Source organism: Acomys minous, assembly GCF_964271855.1.
Source record: "Acomys minous genome assembly, chromosome: 1".
Taxonomy (NCBI): domain Eukaryota; kingdom Metazoa; phylum Chordata; class Mammalia; order Rodentia; family Muridae; genus Acomys; species Acomys minous.
The window spans coordinates 26,079,661-26,091,760 of record NC_140483.1 but is presented as its reverse complement, the minus strand read 5'-3'; the positions used below and the strand labels follow the sequence as shown (position 1 = coordinate 26,091,760).

Sequence of the window (12,100 nt, the reverse complement as noted above, 5' to 3'; positions counted from 1 at the left end):
TTTGGCCGTTCTCACTGTCTCTGAAGCGAGATTGCATTTTCTCCTTGTTCCTGATAGTCTGCAAGTTTACCTTTCCGGCTCCCCAATCTACATATTTGCTTTCTTTCCCAAGTATCTTTTCGTAACCACAATCCTAAATTAGTCCTGGCAGATCACAAGGCTTGGTTGCGCATTAGCAATTCGTCCCCAGCAGGCCACCGTAAGTCATCTTGTTGCGTCTGCGCAGAAAACAGGGAGTTTTAGTGGGGCTGACGGGGTGGGGAAAGGTGTGTGTTTCACCTTCGAACTGACCTGGGGAGGGGCGTTTGAGAATCTGGGAGTTCCCTTCGCACCTACTACAGCCCTGCTTACATGGTGAGCCGCACCCCTTCTTCCTGGCGCCCCCACAGGCAGGCTACTGTAGTCTGCTTCGCTGTGGTGTTTCTCCCTGGACCCCGCAGACTTAACAAAGAGCACAAGCGCTCCCTCTTGTGCCACCTTGCGGCGACCTCCAGGAGAGCCTTGGATAGAACCTACTAGTCAGAAGTAGACCTTGGCTGCTATTTTCTGCTTTAAACTGAGAGCAGACCGGGCATGGTGGCACACGCCTTTAATCCCAGCACTCGGGAGGCAGAGGCAGGAGGATCTCTGTGAGTTCGAGGCCAGCCTGGTCTACAAAGCAAGTCTAGGACGCCAAGGTTACACAAAGAAACCCTGTCTCAGAAAACCAAAAAATAAAAATAAAATAAACTGAGAGCTGAAAAGACACCAAAATTACCTTACTTCCTCCTCCTCCTCCTCCTCCTCGTTTATTCTGTAGCCAAATATGAGTGACCATGGCCTGGGGGACACAAATCCAGGTTCCTCAATTGGTATTTCATGAGCTTCTACTAACAGAACGAAAGAAAGTCATAGATCAAGTCCCCTTTCAAATACATTGGGGGGAACATCAGGTATGCACATGAGAGCAAAGCTTGGGGTAGCCTCTGATATGTCTAATGACAGTCTTAGTCTTGAGATTGTAGATGCTGGTGGCTCATTCGTACTGTCTGAAAGGATTTGACTGGTAGGTATAAGGGCAGTTGTTCCAATACATAAATGACTACTAAGGGTGTTAAAGCTAGCTCGAAGTGATTTGTTCAGAATCAGAAGGTTCCCATCCCTCCACAGTCACTGAGGTTTTAATCAGTCAGCCTTGTAAAATATTTAACACAGCTTACATTTCCTTCCTTTCTTCCTCCTGCTTCCTTCCTCACAGTCCAGCCTAGCCTCAAACTCATGTGGCTGTGAAACTCAGGCTGGTCTTGAACTCCTGATTCTCCTGCCTCCACCTCCCAACTGTTGGCATTATAGGTGTGTGCCTGAGTGTCTGGCCTTGACTAGTATCTTCCTCTTTGGGAGAATTTGCATTTCTGAGAAAGAGTGCTTGGGAACGTAATGATTCCAAGTCAGCAAAGACTAGAATCAAAAAGGGGCCTAGGCTGGGTTTTCGTTTTTCCTGGCTGGTCATGCCCACACATCCAGAAGTACTGTGAATGCTCCTAGGAGATTTACTATTGTTCTTTCATTGGTTTTAAATTGTTCTCATGATTTTTTTTTTCAAACTACAAGAAAGGTTTCCACCTCAAGTTTCCTGGAATATTGGGTTTAAAGGACTTGTTTTAACCGATCATTGAGGAAAGAAATAGGAAACGCCATTTCTACATTATTGAGGGGGCTTGTTCTCTGGCTTCTGGTCTATATAAGAAAAGGGCCTAGGTAGAAGCAGGGATGGCCAGAAAGGCAGCATAATTCTGGCTGCTTCTTTCACAGACATTCCTGTTTGATCTTAAACAAGAATTAATCATGTAGGATCTTCTTTTCTAAAAAAAAAAAAAAAACCTTACAAGGTTTTATTCCAATACCTGGGAGACAGAGGCAGGCGGATCTCTTGAGTTTGAAGCCAGCCTGGTCTGCCTAGGGAATTCAGAACAGACAAGGCTATATAGTGAGTACCTGTCTCAAACAGTTCATGTGGCCAACCCTAATTAGACTCATTGATTCTGTGTCTCTGTGTCTGTCTCTGTATCTGTGTCTCTGTCTGTGTCTCTGCCTGCCTGTCTGTCTGTCTCTGCCTCTGCCTCTGCCTCTGCCTCTGCCTCTCCCTCTCCTTCTCCCTCTCCCTCTCCCTCTCTCCCTCTCTCTCCCTCTCTCTCTCTCTCTCTCTCTCCCTCCCCCCTCCCCCCCTCTCTCTCACACACACACAACCACCTGATCAGAAACCCAAAATACCCAACCAAACAACAATAAAGCCATCAACCAAGTGAACCAAAAGCTTACCAAAGCAATATTTGTCTTTTGTAGAAGCCTTCGGAAATACAGGAGAAAACCCCCGAATTACACAGGTCCGTATGCACACTCGGGGTGGTGTAATGGTGTGGCTACTGTTTTGTTTGTTTTGTCGGGTTTATACGTTGTAACCCATTCCCCCTTCATTGCTTGCAGCTCATCCTTCACATGGTGATGACTGTTAGGCCACTTTATGCAGGTCCTTGGCTGGAGGTAGCTTGTTTTGAGTCTCTCATCACAGTGTACAACTTTCTAAGTCCGTATGTGTGCTTGTGATGGTTTGACAAAGTTCCTTTAAAGAGGAATGTCTGGGCCAGAGAGTACATCCTTTTTCAAATCCCCCAATACCTATAACAGCAGGCTCACTATAACAGAGTGAGCACTTTCTACAATACTGGCTATTAAATGTAATTCCACCTTTTTCTTTTTCCTTTTCCTTTTTGAGACAGGGTTTCTCTGGGTAGCCTTGGCTGTCCTGAACTCACTTTGTAGACCAGGCTGGCCTTGAATTCACAGTTCAATCCACCTGCCTCTGCCTCCTGAGTGCTGGGATTACAGGCATGAGCTGCCACGCCCAGCTACTTCCCTCTATTTCTAAATTGCAATAAGACTCATCCCAAAGCTATTGTGAAGATCAAATGGAATGCTGCAAAGAGCCCTGTGTGCATTTTCCTCTGGATAATATATCTGGAGGCCCCAGGAAAACAACAGGAATTTGATGAGCAGCACTTGGCTCAGAAGTCACTGTGCCCCTGTTCACTCACCATGAATTCCTTCTCCACTTACAATCTGGCTTCTGCTTCCAAGCCTCTTTTCAGACAGCTCTCTAAAAGGCCACCATTTGCCTTGTAAAGTCCCCACAGCATCTCAAGCTTAGCTTTTTCCTGAGTCTTTGCTGGCTGTGCTTTATCGCTCTTAGGATTCTCCAGAGCACTTCTCTCTCTCTCTCTGTCTCTCTCTGTCTCTCTCTGTCTCTCTCTGTCTCTCTCTGTCTCTCTCTCTCTCTCTCTCTCTCTCTCTCTCTGTCTCTCTCTCTCTCTCTTACTTCCCACCCCCCTCTCTCTCCTTTGTATTCCTCTCTTCTGAGTTCCTTCATTGACTCTCCCTGAATGAATGACTCATCTGCTCCATTGACTGTTCTGGTTTTGTTGTAGTCAGTGGAGGTAGGATGTAGTAGTGGTGAAGTTACAGGCTTGGTTCTCCCTCTCCTTGGTGGGAGTGTGAGCATGTGTCTTTGGGCCTGACAGGTGCTTGCTCCTAGGAGTCTGACCCTTAAAGAAGTGAGGTGACCTGGTTGGTTTTATTATCAACTTGACACAGCCTAGAGGGAACTTCAACTGAAGGAAGAGCTGTCCTGTTCAAATGAGTCCCTGCCAAATCTGTCTGTGAGAGAGACTGTCTTGATTGACTATTGATGTGGGAGGGTCCAGCCCACTGTTCCCAGGCTTTACTCTGTATAATGTAGGCAAACATGAGCTAGTGAGTTCCTCAATGGTGTCTGCTTTGCTCCCTGCTCCAATTTCTTCAGTGATGGACTATGGTCATGGTGTTTACTGTAGCAACAGAAAAGGAAACCAGTACAAAGAGCACGGTACAGACATTTGGAGGGCTTATTCACTGTGATGGAAGAACCAGATGGTTTTAAGTCTTTCCCTCCCTCCCTCCCTCCTGCCTTCCCTTGCTTCCACCCTTCCTTCTTCCCTTCGTTGCTTCCTTTCTTTTTTGGTTTTTCAAGACAGGTTTCTCTGTGTATCCCTGCCTGTCCTGGAACTGGTTCTGTAGAACAGGGTGGCCTCAGCCTCACAGAGAACTGCCTACCTCTGCCTCCTGAGTACTGGGATTAAAGGTGTGCACCACCACACCCAGCTATTTATTCCTTTCTTTTATTTCTACATTAAAAAAATTTTTTTTGAAGTAGAATCTCACTGTAGCACAAGCTGGCCTTGAACTTGCTATGTTGCTCAGGCTAGTTTTGAATTCCTGATCTTTCTTCTGCATCCCAAGTGTCAGGTTAGAGTGCTACCAGGCCTGGCTCTAACACACACACACACACACACACTTACTCAGCAACATGATTGCACCATTACATGTAGCCATCAGCAGTTTTAGTTAAAAAAAAAATCTACATCAAAACCTGTTGTTAAATGCTTTATCCTTTCCGTAGAACAGAAACTAAAACAACTCATTACATATTAGTCAGAAACACAGTCCTTGGGCTATTTTTGGTTTTTGCCCACAGCCGTGAGTGTTGTCTAGGACATGCCTTCATTGCAGCCAGGCCCTGCAGTCACTGGGCTTGGCTGAGCTCATGGGTCTGCTGTTACCTGTAGCCTCTCTGTCACGTCTCTGCCTCTCCTCTCTGGCTACACTTTGTTTCCTGGCAGTAATTAAAAACTTCTGCTATTTTCATAGTAGCTGTTGCTGCTGGGCCCACTGGAACCACCTTGGTTTTGTGGCTTGGCAAGTATTAACCTCCACCACTGTAGGACCAGACCTTCTGCTTCCAAAGTTTTCTCCCTTTGTGGGTGTTAAATGTGAAGATTGGTAATTGTAATTGCCCAAATCCTTGTAGTTTCCAACACCTCCAAAATGGTTTCCATCATTACCTAATCCGTGATAATGACCCCTTTCTGCCATATGCACTACCAACACAGCTGCCACCACAGCCTGAAACGGACATTTCCTCCATACTAAAACTGTCACTGTCACCAAACCACATCCACAAACCACCACTGAAGTTTACACAGTGTCTTTGAACTCTTTGCCTAGATGAAGTTGCTTCTGCAGACTACATGTTAGTACCAAATATTTAAATATTTCCGTGGCTGGGGAGACCCTTACCTGTATCGTTAGATCAGAACTGGAGTGACCAGAGAATACACCTAGGAGGATCTGGGCCTCTGTTTTACAGATACTATTCCCAGTCAAATGAATCAGAGCTCCTTAGGAAACTGCTAAAATCACCTACCAGGGAAACCACGGGAAGCCTATGAAAAGTAAGGCAGAGCGGGATGTATCTCAGTTGGTGGCATCTCTGTCCAGCATGCATGGAGTCCTGGGTTTTATCCCCAGCTCCACATAAAATCAGGAGTGGTGGCACATCTGTGCACTTGACCGGTGGAGGAAGGGAGAACAGGAGTTCAAATCTTTTTTTTTTTTTTTTTTGCTTGAGTTTAAGGCCATCCTGGATCACATGAAATTCTATGTTTAAAAAATAGCAAAGGAACACAAGCCAGGCATGGTGGTGCCTGCTTGTAATTTTAGTACTTGGGTGGCTGAGGTAGAAGAATTGCAAGTTCAAGGCCATCTTGAACTACATTATGTGATTCTTTCTTTAAAAAAAAAAAATTAAGATGTGCTATGAACTTGATGCTCAATAGAAATAGTAAGGTGAGGGTATATCTGTCTGGACCTAGAGTGTGTTAGGCCATTAGCTCCAATCCTTCAACACACAGACACACAGACACACAGACACACAGACACACAGACACACACACACGCGCAAGCCTATGGACTACTGAATAAAATAGTCTGTGAGCCCATACTGGTAACTAATGCACACACACATACATGAATATAGAGGATGTAAACACACACATATGTGTGTGTATGTATATATATGATATATAGTTTTTTATAATATTTTTATAACTTTCCCATATATTTAAGATTATTTTAAAATAAAATATTACAAACTTCTGTCCTTACCTTCTTTCTTCTGACTCTATTGCTTATAAATTCAACTATACAATGCATTTTATGTATTTATTATGTTCTTTTTGTTTTTGAGACAGGGTTTCTCTGTGTAGCTTGAGCTGTCCTGGACTCGCTTTGTAGACCAGACTGGCCTCGAACTCACAGAGATCCGCCTGCCTCTGCCTCCCCAATGCTGGGATTACAGGTGTGCGCCACCACTGCCCGGCTGTATTTCTTCTTGTTTGCCACCCCCACTACTTCTTTGAAGGGTACACACTTCAAAGTTGATCACCAGCCAGAACAAGGTCTTGTACCTACTGCATACTCAGTAATACTCATTATTGAGTGCTTAATATGTGCTACAGATTTGTTTTCCAGATTTCTGAATTATGTGCATAATATCATGAATTTAAATATGAAAGCAATAAGTCCAGCAAGATCTTATCTGCTTTTCAGTAGAAAAAGACCAGAGATACAAAATTGGGGATATAACTGGATTATGTTTCAAACTGAAAGAGATAAAACTTTCTTTGCTTAAAGACCTTCCATCAAAAGTGCTTAGTAAAGCTGGTGTGGTGGTGCACACCTTTAATCTCAGCACCCCGGAGGCAGAGGTAAGTGGATCTCTGTGAGTCTGAGGTCAGTCTGGTCTACAGAGTGAGTTCCAGGACAGCCAGGGCTTTGTTATACAGAGAAACCCTGTCTTGAGAACCCAAAGCAAACCAAAGCAAACAAAACAAAAACTTAGTAAAAAAGAAACCAGCTCTAAGGCAAAAATAAGAATAAAGTTTGCTTGTCATTTAAAATATCTTTAAAATAATATCTTTAAGTTGGAAAAAAAAACTCTATAGATTCATATTTGGGGAGCTGGAGAGATGGCTCGATGGTTAAGGGCATTTGTTACTCTTTCAAAAGACCTCATGGCTTATAACCATATGCAACTCCATGTGCACACACACACACACACACACACACACACACACACACACAGATACACACACACATACACATTGATTGAGTGGGTGGATAGATGAATAAATGAGTAAATGATTATAAATATATGTCTAAATTCAAACCCAAGTTTGAGTTAGGAGCATGGGGCTTCAGTTTCCAACCCCCACATGACAGCTCACAACCATATGCAACTCTATTCCAGGCGATCTGACTCCCTCTTCTGGTCTCTGTAGGCACTGCATGCACGTCCACAAGACAACTGTAAATCTCAAAAAAAAATTAACAAACAACTTTGTTATACTACAGATCTTTATTTTACTCTTTATACCCAGGCATCTCTGCCACATCTCTGCCATGCCATTCTCTTTAAGGGTGCATTTCAACTCAGTGTGTAGACGTACTTATACTTTGTTCAAGCAGTTTGTAGTAAACAATTTAGCTGGTTCCATTTCCCTGTCTTGTTACGAAGAAGGCTAGGATGAACATCCTTGAAGTTCAGAGGCACACCCTGATACATTTTGTTATTTTATACTCAAGGCAAATTCCTAGCAGCGGGGAGCTGTATTGGAAACAATTGCCAGGTGTTCCCCCCTCCACGAAGTCCATGATTAGCTCTTTTACAGTAGTTATGACGGCATACAAGAATGACTGACGGGCCTCCCAGATTCGGGGATGCTGAGCTGGAGAGCCCCAGAAAAGCTCTGTACCTTCACAGGCTCAGTGGCTCCTTGCTTCTGCCCTGCCTGCCACTCTTACAGAAGAAATGCATGTTCCGTCATTTTCCACTCTGATTCTGATTGTCCTGATGCGGCACCACAGCATCTTCAGTGAAGAGTCCAGCCCAGCAAACTTACACAGGCAAGAAGATACCTCTAGTTGGAGGCATTTGGAAGGGCAGCGTTATAGGGTTTTCGGTAACTTTCCCTGTTTTGATTTTTTTTGGGGACCACCTAGAATAAGTGGCTTAAACAATAGACATTAATCTGGCCTAGTACTAGTGGTCAGAAGTCAGAGTCAAGGCGTCCCAGGGTAGCTTTTTCTAAGGCCCCTCTCCTCCTCTTGTAGATGGCCATTGTTTTCAATATCTTTATTCTCCGTCATTAAAGTAAAATTGCGCCTGCTTTGAACATGGGCGTGAATGACAATACCTATTTAAAACAAGTCAATATTTGTTTAAAATAAGTAACCTGATTTTTTCCCCCTTATTCTCCACCCTTTATGTTTTCCACAGAAACATCTCCCTTGCTTTCTAAAATACCAGTTAGACATTTACAGTTTGTTATTTGCGTGCCACAATGCCTCTCCCCCCTGCGGTAGAGATTCCATCTTAAATGGCTCACCACATTCTGAAAAGTAGGTGCAGATCACTTACTTTGTATTTTTGAATAGATTAAAACAGTGCGGAGACATAAACTGTAGTGGGGGTTGGGAGGAGACAGCTCACCATTTCTTTCCTTATCACCTTGGTTTAGAGATCCCAGACCAGGTGGAGGGCGCTGAGGGAGGAAGGAGATGGCCGAGAAGCAGAAGGAATGGGCAAGGGGCGAGTGCACTAGGCACGTGTGGACACCCTCGGCGTGGCCACGCTTCCCTTTCCTGAGTCTCTAGTTTACATGTATGTGTTTCCGCCAATAGTGGAAAAGCATCTGGAATGGACTTTGGGAATTAAGGAAATCAAGAAGCTGGCCAATGCCGTTTTGGAACTTAGAAATAAAATGAAAATGACTAGTAAGAAATGGTCTGTTTTTCTTATGTATCTTTGAAGATGGTTCCAAGGATAACATTCCACAGGCATTCTGATCTAGGTGGCCGCGTCACTCGGAATTAGACACGCAGCTTCCCACGAGCACTTCTGAAAGAGCAGTCCTTGTTTGGATGTGTAAGTTGGGAGGAGGGTGTTCTCTGGACAGGTCTTCCTGCAGCCCGGGCTGGCCACAAACTCGATACCCTTCCGTTCCCACTTCCCGAGTGCTGAGACGGGCAGGTAGATCCTGATCATTCAAATCACTCCCTTTTCACTCTCTGATTCTCATATTTTAAAAATGATTTGGGGATGTGGCTTAGAAGTTTAATTTCATTCAAGGCTGCTTTGAAATATACAAATAGGTAATTGTAGCCAGTGTTGCTTTTATTTTAGGCAGTACCAACTTCGCTTCCAAAATTCCTAGTCATCACTCGTTACATCTTGTGCTATTGAGATTTGTTTTTCATAAATCATTTGTTCAACAGATAACACTCAAAACCCTTTATTCTAGCTTTTGGGAACATATCACTATTTCTGTCTGTCTATGTTGCTACTCAGATGAAAACAGCTATGCTGCTGAAACCTTACATACAAATGGAAGATGCTGGATAAAGTATTTTCCTGTTTATTTTTATTTTTTAAAAAGATGTATTTATGTTATGCATATGAGTGCTCTGTTTTTCATGCACACCAGAAGAGGGCATCGGATCCTATCACAGATGGCTGTGAGCCACCATGTGGGTGCTGGGAATTGAACTCAGGACCTCTAGAAGAAAAGAAGCCAGTGCTCTTAACCACTGAGCCATCTCTCCAGCTCCTCCTGTCTATCTTTTTTTTTTTTGGTTTTTTGAGACAGGGTCTCTGTTAGCCTTGGCTGTCCTGGAGTCACTTTGTAGACCAAGCTGGGCTCGAACTCACAGCGATCCGCCTGCCTCTGCTTCCCGAGTGCTGGGATTACAGGTGTGCACCACCACGCCCAGCTCCTCCTGTCTATCTTTAATTTTGGGAAATGTGGTGTGTGTGTGTGTGTGTGTGTGTGTGTGTGTGTGTGTGTGTGTGTACCTGAAGACAACCTCAATTGTTATTCCTCTGGTGCCATTCACCTTATTTTGGAGAGACAGAGTCACTTATTGACCTATAGCTCCACTAATTGGTCTGCATAGCCACTGAACCCCCTGCATCCCCCTCGCTAGCACTTCGAAGGCAACTACACACTACAGCTCCTGCCCTTTTCTTCTCTGTGGTCCTGAGGCTACAACAAATCAGGTCCTCATACTTGTGTAAGAAGCACCTCCTCGAGACTGAGCTATCCCTCTAGCCCCATGGAAGTTTTTTTTTTAATTAAATTTTTATTTACTTCTGGAGGCTGGAGAGATGGCCTAGCAGTTAAGAGATTTCGCTGCTCTTCTCGAAGGTTGGAGTCTGATCCCCAGAACATGCATGGGGGTTCACAAGTGCCAGTAACTTTAGTTCCGGGAACCAGGCCCACTTCTGGTCTCCATGGGCACCAGGCATGTGGTGCAGATGCAGATATGCAGAAAAAATATGCATACACATGAAAAAAAGCATCAGCGTCTATATAGTGAAATATATAGGTTGAGTCATATGGAATTACCAGACTGTGTGAGTTTTATCTTTGAGGGGGGTTAAAGCAATCAAATACTGGTATTTCCATATAACTTAACCTAATATGTGAATAGAGAAAATTTCACTAAAATATTTTAAAGCCCAATTCCTTTTTAATACTAATGATTGCCTTCTAATGTATTGATTTTATGAGTTGAGATTTCATAATAGTGGGTTTACTTACAGCGGGGCCCGTTTAGACTTTACCAGACTTTCTGTTTTGCACATGTGTGGTATGATGTCCTGACTCCGAATTCAGGAATTTAAGGGCAACTAGAAATCTTTCAGCACACGTCTTTCACAGCATTAACCACAATCCTCCCTGACAACTTGGAGGTTACCGACTCTGAAACGCGGCCAGTTGCTGGGAAGCCAGCGTGTATTCTTTCCGTGACCCCTGCAAACTGGCCTGTTTCCTATTAGTGATTTCTTTCTTTTTTTTTTTTGTTTTGTTTGAGGCATGTTATAGTCTAGTTTTTCTGGCTAATTCCCAGCTCTTCTGCCATTTTTCTTGCTCAACTCATTTTCTTTGTGGTGGGTCTTACCGAAAGATACCATGTACAGAAAGAGAGCTTCTGGAAATTATCATGTTTCAGCAACAAGATTGTTTAAACATCTGACAGTCATTTGCAACCAAACATCTCCGGTCTCATCCACGGAAAATATCACACATAGCAAAGAAAATTGAAAAGAGCTGGCAGAAGATAGCTGTTGAGTTTGCACTGTGCAGTGTTCAAATGAGTTCCTAGGGGACTTCAGACTACAGTTACTTTTTCTCGTTGGTTTAGTGAGCCGAGAGTGCTCCTTTTTGCATAGGGTGAGGAATCAGAGTCTGGTTTTGAAGGTGAACTTGAGAAATTAGTTTTCCTACTCCAAAAGCTAGTGTCATGATGGATAGAGATTTGGTTAAGAATATTGTTAACAGTTTCATTTTATTTGGAGTAATTTGAGATATAAAACATGTAAGTGTGGAACATATATTATTATTTTAGTAGACTGTAAGGAGTAAAAACAACACACCAATAGAATTCCCAGGCAGGCAGGGCGCATTCCTGCTGGCACACAGGCCACCATTGTTTCAAGTGCCCCTCAAAAAAGTGACTCATATAGTTTGAACTAATGGGCTGGTAAGTTTACCAGCCTCATGGCTCATCAGCTGTACCTGCCCTTTTAACTCCTAGTCAGTAACTTTGAATTTGAAGTCTATTTAGGAATCTAATGATTTCCCAAGGTTGTTATGATAAGTTTTACACTCGAGTTAGTTTGAGAAAGAGCCTTTGGGGCTGAATTGGTTTACTCCTAGGACATGACCTGTGTTTAATTCACAACAGCATTCCTATTTCACTTGAAGGCATCTCCCTAGACAAGGGCAAGAAGGTTCCACAGCCTTTCTTTGCAGCACATTTCTGAGTGGAATAGAAATAACTCCATTAAGAAACTGTCCATTTCCTTTGTGTGTGTGTGTGTGTGTTGCTGTATGCATACTTTGTGTGCACATGTGCACACATGCCTCTCTCTCTCTGTGGTGCACATGTACCTTTGTGGGAATGTGTGCATACATGTCCCCCGCCCCCCCCACCGTGTGTGTAGAGGCCCGGGGTTGATGTTGGGAGTCATCCTTCTTTACTCCTTCACCTTATTCATTGAGGCAGGCCTCTCAATCAAATCCGGAGCTTACAGATGTGGATACTCTCGCTGGGATTACACACGTGGGCCACCAGGTTCCTTTGGCATTTGTGTGGGTTCTGGGATCTGAACCTCGGTCCTTACTCT

General features: G+C 43.8%; 1 long non-coding RNA gene across 5 annotated transcripts in view; it reads left to right on the top strand.

Moving 5' to 3' along the window:
• Positions 1 to 165: 165 nt before the first annotated feature.
• Positions 166 to 12,100, top strand: part of LOC311596124 — a 96,427-nt gene continuing 84,492 nt past the window's right edge. For 3 of the 5 annotated variants that reach the window (XR_014778717.1, XR_014778718.1, XR_014778719.1), the window contains exon 1: positions 280 to 354. This is a non-coding gene — a long non-coding RNA (uncharacterized lncRNA). Of the gene's footprint in view, positions 355 to 2,322; positions 2,364 to 12,100 lie in introns of all 5 variants that reach the window. The other 2 variants (XR_014778716.1, XR_014778720.1) reach the window with 2 other exon arrangements.